The sequence below is a fragment of the Phallusia mammillata genome, chromosome 4 (genome assembly GCF_965637545.1).
Source record: "Phallusia mammillata chromosome 4, kaPhaMamm4.hap1.1, whole genome shotgun sequence".
In the NCBI taxonomy this organism is placed as follows: Eukaryota; Metazoa; Chordata; class Ascidiacea; order Phlebobranchia; family Ascidiidae; genus Phallusia; species Phallusia mammillata.
The window spans coordinates 23879154-23894584 of NC_137255.1; positions in this window are offsets into that span (position 1 = coordinate 23879154).

The following is a 15431-nucleotide window of genomic DNA, read 5'->3' on the forward strand; positions in this document are numbered from 1 at the left end:
AGGGGGCACTGTGCAGCGCCCTCCGGTGGCATATCTACCGGGGGTGCATCAATCGACGGTAGGGGCCCTAAGGTTTCTTGCGATGGCTCCCGCTTGTAGCTAGCTCGTCGCAAAGCCGAGATGTAGGCTCTCAAAGATGACCGTTTTTACGTACGATTCTACACTTGGTAACAAACGGGTACGTACGACTCTACACAAGGCCGACATGCCTCAACTAAATTGTCTGCTGAGAGAAAAGTAATCAAGCGATCGACTTGAAATTGCTCATCAGCCTTCTTGAGGCTTGTATCTACTTTTTACCGTCTTTGCCGACTTCGAATTCCAAAAAATGACTTTGTGACGTCACAATTACCATTTTTAAAAAAGGTCCTTTGGGAGAGGGGGCACTGTGCAGCGCCCTCCGGTGGCATATCTACCGGGGGTGCATCAATCGACGGTAGGGGCCCTAAGGTTTCTTGCGATGGCTCCCGCTTGTAGCTAGCTCGTCGCAAAGCCGAGATGTAGGCTCTCAAAGATGACCGTTTTTACGTACGATTCTACACTTGGTAACAAACGGGTACGTACGACTCTACACAAGGCCGACATGCCTCAACTAAATTGTCTGCTGAGAGAAAAGTAATCAAGCGATCGACTTGAAATTGCTCATCAGCCTTCTTGAGGCTTGTATCTACTTTTTACCGTCTTTGCCGACTTCGAATTCCAAAAAATGACTTTGTGACGTCACAATTACCATTTTTAAAAAAGGTCCTTTGGGAGAGGGGGCACTGTGCAGCGCCCTCCGGTGGCATATCTACCGGGGGTGCATCAATCGACGGTAGGGGCCCTAAGGTTTCTTGCGATGGCTCCCGCTTGTAGCTAGCTCGTCGCAAAGCCGAGATGTAGGCTCTCAAAGATGACCGTTTTTACGTACGATTCTACACTTGGTAACAAACGGGTACGTACGACTCTACACAAGGCCGACATGCCTCAACTAAATTGTCTGCTGAGAGAAAAGTAATCAAGCGATCGACTTGAAATTGCTCATCAGCCTTCTTGAGGCTTGTATCTACTTTTTACCGTCTTTGCCGACTTCGAATTCCAAAAAATGACTTTGTGACGTCACAATTACCATTTTTAAAAAAGGTCCTTTGGGAGAGGGGGCACTGTGCAGCGCCCTCCGGTGGCATATCTACCGGGGGTGCATCAATCGACGGTAGGGGCCCTAAGGTTTCTTGCGATGGCTCCCGCTTGTAGCTAGCTCGTCGCAAAGCCGAGATGTAGGCTCTCAAAGATGACCGTTTTTACGTACGATTCTACACTTGGTAACAAACGGGTACGTACGACTCTACACAAGGCCGACATGCCTCAACTAAATTGTCTGCTGAGAGAAAAGTAATCAAGCGATCGACTTGAAATTGCTCATCAGCCTTCTTGAGGCTTGTATCTACTTTTTACCGTCTTTGCCGACTTCGAATTCCAAAAAATGACTTTGTGACGTCACAATTACCATTTTTAAAAAAGGTCCTTTGGGAGAGGGGGCACTGTGCAGCGCCCTCCGGTGGCATATCTACCGGGGGTGCATCAATCGACGGTAGGGGCCCTAAGGTTTCTTGCGATGGCTCCCGCTTGTAGCTAGCTCGTCGCAAAGCCGAGATGTAGGCTCTCAAAGATGACCGTTTTTACGTACGATTCTACACTTGGTAACAAACGGGTACGTACGACTCTACACAAGGCCGACATGCCTCAACTAAATTGTCTGCTGAGAGAAAAGTAATCAAGCGATCGACTTGAAATTGCTCATCAGCCTTCTTGAGGCTTGTATCTACTTTTTACCGTCTTTGCCGACTTCGAATTCCAAAAAATGACTTTGTGACGTCACAATTACCATTTTTAAAAAAGGTCCTTTGGGAGAGGGGGCACTGTGCAGCGCCCTCCGGTGGCATATCTACCGGGGGTGCATCAATCGACGGTAGGGGCCCTAAGGTTTCTTGCGATGGCTCCCGCTTGTAGCTAGCTCGTCGCAAAGCCGAGATGTAGGCTCTCAAAGATGACCGTTTTTACGTACGATTCTACACTTGGTAACAAACGGGTACGTACGACTCTACACAAGGCCGACATGCCTCAACTAAATTGTCTGCTGAGAGAAAAGTAATCAAGCGATCGACTTGAAATTGCTCATCAGCCTTCTTGAGGCTTGTATCTACTTTTTACCGTCTTTGCCGACTTCGAATTCCAAAAAATGACTTTGTGACGTCACAATTACCATTTTTAAAAAAGGTCCTTTGGGAGAGGGGGCACTGTGCAGCGCCCTCCGGTGGCATATCTACCGGGGGTGCATCAATCGACGGTAGGGGCCCTAAGGTTTCTTGCGATGGCTCCCGCTTGTAGCTAGCTCGTCGCAAAGCCGAGATGTAGGCTCTCAAAGATGACCGTTTTTACGTACGATTCTACACTTGGTAACAAACGGGTACGTACGACTCTACACAAGGCCGACATGCCTCAACTAAATTGTCTGCTGAGAGAAAAGTAATCAAGCGATCGACTTGAAATTGCTCATCAGCCTTCTTGAGGCTTGTATCTACTTTTTACCGTCTTTGCCGACTTCGAATTCCAAAAAATGACTTTGTGACGTCACAATTACCATTTTTAAAAAAGGTCCTTTGGGAGAGGGGGCACTGTGCAGCGCCCTCCGGTGGCATATCTACCGGGGGTGCATCAATCGACGGTAGGGGCCCTAAGGTTTCTTGCGATGGCTCCCGCTTGTAGCTAGCTCGTCGCAAAGCCGAGATGTAGGCTCTCAAAGATGACCGTTTTTACGTACGATTCTACACTTGGTAACAAACGGGTACGTACGACTCTACACAAGGCCGACATGCCTCAACTAAATTGTCTGCTGAGAGAAAAGTAATCAAGCGATCGACTTGAAATTGCTCATCAGCCTTCTTGAGGCTTGTATCTACTTTTTACCGTCTTTGCCGACTTCGAATTCCAAAAAATGACTTTGTGACGTCACAATTACCATTTTTAAAAAAGGTCCTTTGGGAGAGGGGGCACTGTGCAGCGCCCTCCGGTGGCATATCTACCGGGGGTGCATCAATCGACGGTAGGGGCCCTAAGGTTTCTTGCGATGGCTCCCGCTTGTAGCTAGCTCGTCGCAAAGCCGAGATGTAGGCTCTCAAAGATGACCGTTTTTACGTACGATTCTACACTTGGTAACAAACGGGTACGTACGACTCTACACAAGGCCGACATGCCTCAACTAAATTGTCTGCTGAGAGAAAAGTAATCAAGCGATCGACTTGAAATTGCTCATCAGCCTTCTTGAGGCTTGTATCTACTTTTTACCGTCTTTGCCGACTTCGAATTCCAAAAAATGACTTTGTGACGTCACAATTACCATTTTTAAAAAAGGTCCTTTGGGAGAGGGGGCACTGTGCAGCGCCCTCCGGTGGCATATCTACCGGGGGTGCATCAATCGACGGTAGGGGCCCTAAGGTTTCTTGCGATGGCTCCCGCTTGTAGCTAGCTCGTCGCAAAGCCGAGATGTAGGCTCTCAAAGATGACCGTTTTTACGTACGATTCTACACTTGGTAACAAACGGGTACGTACGACTCTACACAAGGCCGACATGCCTCAACTAAATTGTCTGCTGAGAGAAAAGTAATCAAGCGATCGACTTGAAATTGCTCATCAGCCTTCTTGAGGCTTGTATCTACTTTTTACCGTCTTTGCCGACTTCGAATTCCAAAAAATGACTTTGTGACGTCACAATTACCATTTTTAAAAAAGGTCCTTTGGGAGAGGGGGCACTGTGCAGCGCCCTCCGGTGGCATATCTACCGGGGGTGCATCAATCGACGGTAGGGGCCCTAAGGTTTCTTGCGATGGCTCCCGCTTGTAGCTAGCTCGTCGCAAAGCCGAGATGTAGGCTCTCAAAGATGACCGTTTTTACGTACGATTCTACACTTGGTAACAAACGGGTACGTACGACTCTACACAAGGCCGACATGCCTCAACTAAATTGTCTGCTGAGAGAAAAGTAATCAAGCGATCGACTTGAAATTGCTCATCAGCCTTCTTGAGGCTTGTATCTACTTTTTACCGTCTTTGCCGACTTCGAATTCCAAAAAATGACTTTGTGACGTCACAATTACCATTTTTAAAAAAGGTCCTTTGGGAGAGGGGGCACTGTGCAGCGCCCTCCGGTGGCATATCTACCGGGGGTGCATCAATCGACGGTAGGGGCCCTAAGGTTTCTTGCGATGGCTCCCGCTTGTAGCTAGCTCGTCGCAAAGCCGAGATGTAGGCTCTCAAAGATGACCGTTTTTACGTACGATTCTACACTTGGTAACAAACGGGTACGTACGACTCTACACAAGGCCGACATGCCTCAACTAAATTGTCTGCTGAGAGAAAAGTAATCAAGCGATCGACTTGAAATTGCTCATCAGCCTTCTTGAGGCTTGTATCTACTTTTTACCGTCTTTGCCGACTTCGAATTCCAAAAAATGACTTTGTGACGTCACAATTACCATTTTTAAAAAAGGTCCTTTGGGAGAGGGGGCACTGTGCAGCGCCCTCCGGTGGCATATCTACCGGGGGTGCATCAATCGACGGTAGGGGCCCTAAGGTTTCTTGCGATGGCTCCCGCTTGTAGCTAGCTCGTCGCAAAGCCGAGATGTAGGCTCTCAAAGATGACCGTTTTTACGTACGATTCTACACTTGGTAACAAACGGGTACGTACGACTCTACACAAGGCCGACATGCCTCAACTAAATTGTCTGCTGAGAGAAAAGTAATCAAGCGATCGACTTGAAATTGCTCATCAGCCTTCTTGAGGCTTGTATCTACTTTTTACCGTCTTTGCCGACTTCGAATTCCAAAAAATGACTTTGTGACGTCACAATTACCATTTTTAAAAAAGGTCCTTTGGGAGAGGGGGCACTGTGCAGCGCCCTCCGGTGGCATATCTACCGGGGGTGCATCAATCGACGGTAGGGGCCCTAAGGTTTCTTGCGATGGCTCCCGCTTGTAGCTAGCTCGTCGCAAAGCCGAGATGTAGGCTCTCAAAGATGACCGTTTTTACGTACGATTCTACACTTGGTAACAAACGGGTACGTACGACTCTACACAAGGCCGACATGCCTCAACTAAATTGTCTGCTGAGAGAAAAGTAATCAAGCGATCGACTTGAAATTGCTCATCAGCCTTCTTGAGGCTTGTATCTACTTTTTACCGTCTTTGCCGACTTCGAATTCCAAAAAATGACTTTGTGACGTCACAATTACCATTTTTAAAAAAGGTCCTTTGGGAGAGGGGGCACTGTGCAGCGCCCTCCGGTGGCATATCTACCGGGGGTGCATCAATCGACGGTAGGGGCCCTAAGGTTTCTTGCGATGGCTCCCGCTTGTAGCTAGCTCGTCGCAAAGCCGAGATGTAGGCTCTCAAAGATGACCGTTTTTACGTACGATTCTACACTTGGTAACAAACGGGTACGTACGACTCTACACAAGGCCGACATGCCTCAACTAAATTGTCTGCTGAGAGAAAAGTAATCAAGCGATCGACTTGAAATTGCTCATCAGCCTTCTTGAGGCTTGTATCTACTTTTTACCGTCTTTGCCGACTTCGAATTCCAAAAAATGACTTTGTGACGTCACAATTACCATTTTTAAAAAAGGTCCTTTGGGAGAGGGGGCACTGTGCAGCGCCCTCCGGTGGCATATCTACCGGGGGTGCATCAATCGACGGTAGGGGCCCTAAGGTTTCTTGCGATGGCTCCCGCTTGTAGCTAGCTCGTCGCAAAGCCGAGATGTAGGCTCTCAAAGATGACCGTTTTTACGTACGATTCTACACTTGGTAACAAACGGGTACGTACGACTCTACACAAGGCCGACATGCCTCAACTAAATTGTCTGCTGAGAGAAAAGTAATCAAGCGATCGACTTGAAATTGCTCATCAGCCTTCTTGAGGCTTGTATCTACTTTTTACCGTCTTTGCCGACTTCGAATTCCAAAAAATGACTTTGTGACGTCACAATTACCATTTTTAAAAAAGGTCCTTTGGGAGAGGGGGCACTGTGCAGCGCCCTCCGGTGGCATATCTACCGGGGGTGCATCAATCGACGGTAGGGGCCCTAAGGTTTCTTGCGATGGCTCCCGCTTGTAGCTAGCTCGTCGCAAAGCCGAGATGTAGGCTCTCAAAGATGACCGTTTTTACGTACGATTCTACACTTGGTAACAAACGGGTACGTACGACTCTACACAAGGCCGACATGCCTCAACTAAATTGTCTGCTGAGAGAAAAGTAATCAAGCGATCGACTTGAAATTGCTCATCAGCCTTCTTGAGGCTTGTATCTACTTTTTACCGTCTTTGCCGACTTCGAATTCCAAAAAATGACTTTGTGACGTCACAATTACCATTTTTAAAAAAGGTCCTTTGGGAGAGGGGGCACTGTGCAGCGCCCTCCGGTGGCATATCTACCGGGGGTGCATCAATCGACGGTAGGGGCCCTAAGGTTTCTTGCGATGGCTCCCGCTTGTAGCTAGCTCGTCGCAAAGCCGAGATGTAGGCTCTCAAAGATGACCGTTTTTACGTACGATTCTACACTTGGTAACAAACGGGTACGTACGACTCTACACAAGGCCGACATGCCTCAACTAAATTGTCTGCTGAGAGAAAAGTAATCAAGCGATCGACTTGAAATTGCTCATCAGCCTTCTTGAGGCTTGTATCTACTTTTTACCGTCTTTGCCGACTTCGAATTCCAAAAAATGACTTTGTGACGTCACAATTACCATTTTTAAAAAAGGTCCTTTGGGAGAGGGGGCACTGTGCAGCGCCCTCCGGTGGCATATCTACCGGGGGTGCATCAATCGACGGTAGGGGCCCTAAGGTTTCTTGCGATGGCTCCCGCTTGTAGCTAGCTCGTCGCAAAGCCGAGATGTAGGCTCTCAAACATTCCCTCATATCGTTTACTTTTTCTTTTGTTGTGTGTTGGTAATCCCCTGTTGTGTTAATACATTAAAAAATGAAACTCATTGATGTGTGAAGGAACCCAATATCGTCATAATTCCTCACGCCATAGAAACATTATGATTCGTAATTATTTTTTGGTCAATATTGTTGATTGTAATGTTAATTATTGTGAGCATTTGTGGAATTAAGTATTATTTTGCACTAATTTCAACTTATAATGTCGTTTTTTATCAATTTAGTCTAATGCTAGCTCTCTTGTTGGTTTATCAACACTAATTTGTAATTTGGTGTTGTACCTAACTTTTGTTCGGTAGTTTATTTCGACCTTATTGCAACAGTGGTTGGCAAGGCTTCGCATCAGTGACGTCAATTTTTTTGATGTTTTTAAAAACAGGGTTAATGACGTCATAGATACGCAAAATTTTGCATGACGTCATCATATGACCTAAACTATGTTGTGACGTAATTTCATGATTTTGTGACGTCATTAACCTATGTACGTACGATTGTACACTAGACCCAATAACTATTTTGCTATCATTAAATTTATTGTTTGACTGTTAGTGGTGACTTTTTAAGATGACTGTAAGTGGGTTTCAGTTTTTACAGTTATCATTAAAATAAATAAGTGTATCTAACACCTTTAAAAGTCACAATTAACCTTTATAATAAATAACTGAATTAAAAAGATTTATGAAAGTATGGGACAAAACATCTGTTACTCCAATGTCATGCAGGAATAAGCAACAACAAGAAATACTCAGTTTTAGTTCCTATAATGCTACCAAAGAAAAGTTATATTTGTGACTGTGAAATTAAATGCCTTACTGAAATTCAGGCAATATCAAATGCAGAACAAACAACTGCAAGTAACAGGAATTTTGAAATGAAGACAAAAAAAGAGTGAAGACAATTTAAAGTGTGGATTTCTTAACACACCATGTGGACAGTATTTGCAACCAAGTGCAATCATGTGTATTGATATAATGGACATGTACTGTTTGTCTAATCTAAACAGTAGCTGCTAAATTGCTTCACAGGAAGTGTTTCTTAAGAATGAACATTCTACAGACAAGATAGTAGTGACACCAAGCACATCCTATTGTTGACAAAGAAAAGCTAGTTACTCAAATGAAAATGTTTCTGTAGATCTGATGTTCATGATTACTTTGAAAATAATTAATCCAGAGATGATGTTTTGACAAGTTAAATTACTAGGATGAAAAATCCTTTTTGCTGTTTCCATGATTCCTTCTAAGGCAAAACAGTTCTTTTTAACACTGAAAAAGATGCCAATTTTTTCTGAGGAACACCAATATTTCCAAAAGACTTGCACTTGCAGTGCTAGTACTAAATAGAAAAACAGTTTCTTAGTTATCATTTGGGATTAAGGAAGAAGCTATCAATTATCATGTCCCAACTATAACTTCATGATTCATTTTGGTTGGAAAAAGGAAGCACAAGATTTAATAATATGGTTTAAATTTAAGTGAGAGTGTTGTAAATTTTAAAGCTTGAAGGCGTTTTGCACTTAAAAAAGAAATTATAAGCTATTTGCCAGCAAGCAGCAATTATAGCAGTTAAGAAACTAAAATACAATTAATAGTCTGTACACAAAAATTCAAGAAAGATGTTTAAATGAACAAGTTCTGAAACCAATGTAATGTGGTTGTTAAATTTGTTAGTTATGATACCAATAAAAAGCTGTATGTCTAGTTTTTTTGTGTGACAATAATCTGTAAAGTGTCATAGAATATGTTGAAAACGCTGACTGTGACTAAATTTACTTAAATGAAACATGACAATTTTTGTTGTCGAACTGAAATACTTCGACCTTTTCGACTCATTTATATGTATTTTTTCTATTACTTTTTTTCTATTGTTCTGTTGTGTTTTACCGTATTTACAACCGCTTCGTTTCGAGGCTGTGCCACGTGTGTTTTTCACATTATTACTGAACGTTATTGTGTTTGGCCCGTCGCTGTGCGAGTAAACAAAATACACAAATGATGCCCTCTGCTGTTTACACTCGTGTACATTATTGCGTAACAAAACTTACGTCACAATGGAGTTGCTAATTAAGATTTGTATTACTTGTTTTTATACACTAAACCAGGGGTGCACAACCTTTTTGGAAAGACGGCCGCATCGCAGATCTTTATTTCACCAACGGCCGCCAATTACCTGCTTGTTTTTGTTTTTAAATGTATTATGTGAAAATAGGGCTTGTCCCACATACATAAACCATCTAATGGCGTCCAAAAAGCCCTGAACTTGATCCACAAATTAAGCTAAACAGTCTGACGACTGGTCTGAGCTGTTTATGACGTCATAATCTATATTGTGACGCAAGAGGTGACTGTTTATTTGCATTGTTTGCATACAATAGGCGTATATAAAGTGTGATGCACGGGGTTTCTAGGCTGGTAATGTCTTTTTCAGTCTTACAAAATCTATTTAGTGCAGTTTGAAAGTCAGAATATTTAGCAAAAGAGTTGTTTTTACGTCACGGCCGCCAGTGCATATATTTTAATAAACATGTTCACGGCCGCACAAAATCGTCTATTCGGCCGCATGCGGCCGTACGGCCGCAGGTTGTGCACCCCTGCACTAAACAAATGGCTAGAAAACTAGAAATGTAGCTTTTCAATATATTGCCAACTTATATATGTTCAGTAAAGGCTAAAATTTGTGGGGGCAGCACCCCCACAAATTTTATGCACGAGCCGCCACTGTGTCTGTATGTGAGTAATGCGCATGGAACCATTCGGCCAAGTTCCTGACTGAAACTATAGCAAGTTAAAACGTGTTCGGATGCCATTAACGTGGCTGTGGACACACCAAGATTGTTAACAACACCCTTGTTTAACTTAGTTAATTAGGAGTTGATCCGTTCATTGGGGCCAGTGGTTATTGAGCCTCTAAAATTTAGGGTCTAAATGCAATATCAATGTTCTCAGAATTTTGCGTTTGAAAACGTTTTTACATTCCAGCTTTTGTGCATAATCGGTAAAATACAACGTGTAATATTCTTTAGAAAAGTTGATTGGTAAACGAATTTCTAAAAGTTTAACGAATTTGGACGACGCCATCTGCAAACAAACTTTTTTGAAAAAAGTTACAGGCTACCTTTAACCGATTTGGGCCTTCTTTGAAACAAATTACCAGCTTCTATTGTCCATTTTAGGCAGATAGTCAAAGGGTCAATTTTAATTTAAATAATCTCGATAAATGCCACCATAAGTGGGCGCTATAATTCCAGTTTTTTGTGTCTCACTCGTACTGTCGCTTAGGTCTCGTCATAAAAAACTTTTGTATTATCTCTGTTCTTTGTTAGGCTACGACCTAAGATGGGCTTAAACAGCTAAATCCTCAGGAAAACACCAAGACAACAAACACAATACAAAATTGGTCTTGAACAAGGCGTTTTAGGGCTGTTTGAGAATAGGTCGGTTCTTACAACCGGCTACTCAGCTAGTTAAATTTATTCAAAAAATAATGACACAGAGTGAAACGCCAGGCCCCAATCAAGCCTGAACCCGGCCCGAACCCGTACCCGGTCTGACTTACAACTCTGGGCCCGAGATTTGGATTAACCGACTACAAATCGAAAACCGGGTCCGAATTACAACCTTGGTTCGACTGTATGCAACGACTGAATAAAACTTATGGCACCGGAACGTCTTGTTGGTATCTACTTATCTTGGCAAACTGCATAACAAAAGACTAAACTTGTGTTTCTTGTAAGAAGATGCTTTAGCCACCATCCAGTTACTCACGCAATCAAACCTTACAAATTAGTCAAAAAGCCAAACTCTTTGAAAACATTTACAAATCCAATCACAGTCGGCTACCTGGGACCCACTTTGAACCAGGGGCTTAATTTTTATCAAAAAAAAAACAAAACATAATTAGCCTAAACCCTAAAGTGATCCCCCTGCTTGTTTCAGGTTTTCTTACACAAAAGCGATCTTAAAATGCTATGTTTTACTTTAGTTTAGGGGCGTGCAACAGGCGGCAAATCTCTCAATAAGTTGCTATACTATACGACGTATAGTATACGTAACAATGATAACCAGCAGCGGTTTTTAACCGTCAGGCCATACAGCAGTTTGCAAGTACCCCACCGAATGTGATGTAATAATTCCCTTGGTCTAGTAAACAATTATTTTGTTGTGAAAGCCAGTGTTGCGGCACAACTCTGTATGTTTTAGAAAATAAATGCATTAATGCTTTGAAAGAATACATGCTTGTTTTAAATGGGAAAGTTATAATTGTGATGTCATAGCCTAATGCTTGTCTGTGCCTACGTGACTCGGGTCCTATTGTCCTATTCTTTGACAAACATCGTTATCCGCTTGTTTGCTGCAGTCGTGATTGCATTTTGATAATGTTTATTATTTCGTATCCGGACAAAGTACAACATGGCACTTAAGTTTGTATCCCTACGTTACGAAATCTCTAACCTTATTGCACAATATGGCTGAAACAATTTTTAGCTGCAGTTTTTGTTTAACTCTATCCACAGTCGTGATAAATGAAGATTTTGATTATAGTTTGACCTTTAAAAAACCTAAAAACTTTTTTCAATGAGTTGAAATTATGTATTTATTCAAGTTTCAGTGTTTCTGTTGTTTGTTCCAAACGCGTAAAACACTCTTTGCTTAAAACCTGTCAACAAAGACGGGGGAAAAGTTCGATTTCGAGATTAACTGCAATATTTGTTGCGTGGGCATTTAATTCTCTCCTGGTGATTTTGTAAGTGATTTTTTTCAACAAACAAGTTTGATTCTGTGCGACAAATATTTTACTTTCTTGCTCCAAAAAAGTGTCAAAAGGTAACTCTCTAAAAAATTATACCATTTGTCCTTTCAATTTTTCTAAAAAAATCTTCCTAGAATGAATTTGTCCGAGAAGTATAAACGTTGACGGGCGTTTGTCAGTGATGTAAGTGCAAGGTCAAACAGCGTTTACAGGACCTATGAATAGTTGACTTTCTGTTATTGCATGTGATGGTTTGTAAATATTAGCAAACCCAACGCCCAGAGCCTTATGTGGAAAAGCGGTTGTGCCTACGTGACATGATTAAGGATAAAGTCCAAATACTTAATCCGAGGGCCTTTTTCGTAATTGTAAGATTGTATCAAGGTTCAGGTTTGATATTGCACAATCGGCAGATCCTACAGTTAAAGTTTATTGATGGTGTACGTGACTTAATCCTTGCTTGCTTGGAAGACATTTTTGAAGAATTTTAAATTAAATTAATAAGTTTTTCACGATCTGTTTTCAGCGTTTTTGATACTTTTTTCATTTAAATTTGTTTAACTCTAAAAAAGTCAGAACTGGTGGGGCATACGCTCCAAACGTTACAAAAGACAACTGTGTGTGTTACAATAGCATTTTCAACAAGCTTGTTATGCATCAATCATGAGCGATACGGAACCCCAAACCAATTGTCCTGGAAGACCGGATGACGATGTACCTCAATATGATTTACCAGAACAACAGGATGAACTTGTGCCTTCATCCACATCACCCCTTGGATCAGGCGGAGATGCACAGCCCCAATCTGTCCAACCCCACGGATCGGGTGAACTTGTACCGAGATCACCTCCAAACCAATTGTCCCCAGTTGGTCAAAATCAAAACCAATATATTACCATGGTGAGATTTTTGCTGTAACAATAGCGGTGTGTTTCCAACTTCACTGTTTTTATTTGCAGGAGAAAGTAGACGCGCCGCGGTTTGGAGACACAATCACAAACACAACTGGGCCAGTGTACAACGCACCAGTAGAATTTCACCAACACAACTATTATACCCTTGTTGAGCAACGGCAAACTGTTCAGATTACGAACGAACAACCTAACACTTCAACACAACCACCTGCACCAGTTAATTTGCAGAAAGAAACCTCACCAAAGTCATTGGATGAAACCCTGCCCACATCACATCAACCACCAACAGTCCGCAACCAGTCGAACGACCAACTACTACCTTTAACACAGCCACCTGCACCATTTGTAGCGAGAGAGAAAACTGAACCAACATGCACCGATCCATTAACACCATCTACACCCACACCGGCGATTGATACAGAACCACCTGTAAACCCAATCTCACGAATCGCCGAAACCGAAAAATGTTCGTATGAGCACAATTGCATTAAACAGTCTCAATACATTTACGAAACTGTTTTGTTTTTGACATAGGTTTTTATGTATAGTGTCGGTATTATAAAGTTTTTTGGCTGATGTAGCTTATTATCTGTCAGTTAATATTCATGCATTTGCAAAAGGCTTCAAAACCTGAGTATTATTCGGAATGCCTGGGCTTGATCCCAACTGACATTTTTGTTTGTTTATTGGAACATCATACAGATCCGTTACAAGGTTTGCATCTCTTTATCGTATTTTTTTTTGCTTTTTAAGGCAAGGAATTAAAGACCCTGCTGAAAGTGAGAGTTGAAACTGTTGCAAAAGAAGCTTCATCACTTGCAGCTTTGACCCAGCGTCGTATAGAACCAGTTAACCTTTCCATAGTTAGCAAACCACAACAACTTAATGACGAATATCAAGCAGAAGGACATTATCACCGCAGAGAGGAACTTGGAAAAATTTACGAAAGACCAGAAAGTGACATTACCGGGGAAGAAATGTTTTCTCGTGCGAAAATGTCCGCTAGAACTAAGGCAGAAAAAACATTTAGTAAAAAGAATCAACAAAACATACAAAACCACACAGAAAAACATGGAAATGTAGTTGGTGTGGTTGGACAAGCTGGAATCGGAAAAACCACCTCAGCAAAAAAGTGGGCACTCCAAGCGTTAGATGGACAGTTGTGTGGAAACATATCATTTATATTTTACATTGTGATCAGGTTGATTGATTTTTCACAAAAAATGACACTTCTACAGTTGCTTATTTCTACGGTTCTGCCAGAATGGACTTGTACTAACGACGAAGTAAAAAATATACTCAGCGTCATTTGCAATGATCCGAACGTTTTGTTGATTTTCGACGGTTTGGATGAGGCAGCATTTAAGACGTTTTCTCGTTCAGTTCCCCAACCATTAATTTATTCAAAATCAAAACCAGAATATTTTCTTAAACATTTATCAGGGGGAAACTTGCTTCCACGTGCTCGAAAGATATTTACATCACGACCATCTCAACTATACAAGCTACATTCATCATACCGACCCAGTTTTATTGTCCAAATACTTGGTTTAACTCCAAGATCACGGGATGAACTCGGACGTCAGATATGTAGCAAAAGATACCATAAAATTCGGGAAAGACTAATACAGAATAACAATTTGTTGGCATACTGTTATGTTCCTGTCAACTGTATATTAACACTCAACTATTTGATGTCTAACAGTGGAGGCATTTACAACGTCTCAATGACACGGATTCTGTCATACACGTGCGTAAAATACGCACAGACCGAACACCTCAAAGGTGAAAAGTGTGAACTGGAAAAGTTGTCAAAACTGGCATGGGATGGGTTTCTCAAAAAACGGTTAGTTTTTAAAATAAATCACCTAGAAGAAGCTGGTATCAAAACTTCCACAGCCGACGCCTTTCTAAACACGTCTGTTGCAATGCAAGCAAATCTCATGTTGACGATATTGGATGGACACAAATACAAATACTTTTCTCACCTTATCTGGCAAGAATTTTTTGCCGCAGTATATCTTATGATGATCATGCCCAAAAATAAGTTTCAGGAACATTGTAGGCAACTTGAAAACAGCAGATGGGAAGTGGTTGCAAAGTTTGCCTTTGGTATTGCGGATCCTTCAGTATTTAGAGAACTCGATTTAGTAATTCCCGGTAGTTCTGTAGAAAAATTGGTCGCCCGAATATCAGTTTTGGAGAATCTCTTTATTGCAGATGTTTTTTGTCACAAAGCAAGTACCATCAAAAGGGTTTGCAGCTGGGCTCGAGAAGCTAATTGCGCAAAACTTACTTCGACTGTATCCCGTTTGCTGCCTGCTAAAATGCCAAAGAGCAATTATCTTCTTATTGATATCGAAAACATTACTTTCGTGCTTTGTGCTGACAGGATGCAATGGGTTAGTAGTGCGTTAAGCTAGCCTATGTTGACATGAGTCTTGCTTTTAAGAACATCCCTTTTCATAATTTTAACGTGTGGACTTACTAATAGGCTAGTTTTTAGTGCAAACGTGCACACTTGCCTGATCTAAAAGCACTTTCATTAAAAGCAATCGAATATTACCTTATGAGCTCATAAGCATTTGCGAAAATGTTTTAAACAGCTGTAAATCCATGTGTTCTGCTGGCAAGTTCTGTCAAAGACATAACACAAGTATTTATTTTTATGGGCCTATGCATCTACTATTGCTTTTAGAGTAAAACAACAGCCACAAACACTACTTTCATGGGTCATTTTTTGTATTTTAAGCCACTTTGTGTTCAGATTTCAACCCTTGATCTTTCAAACAAT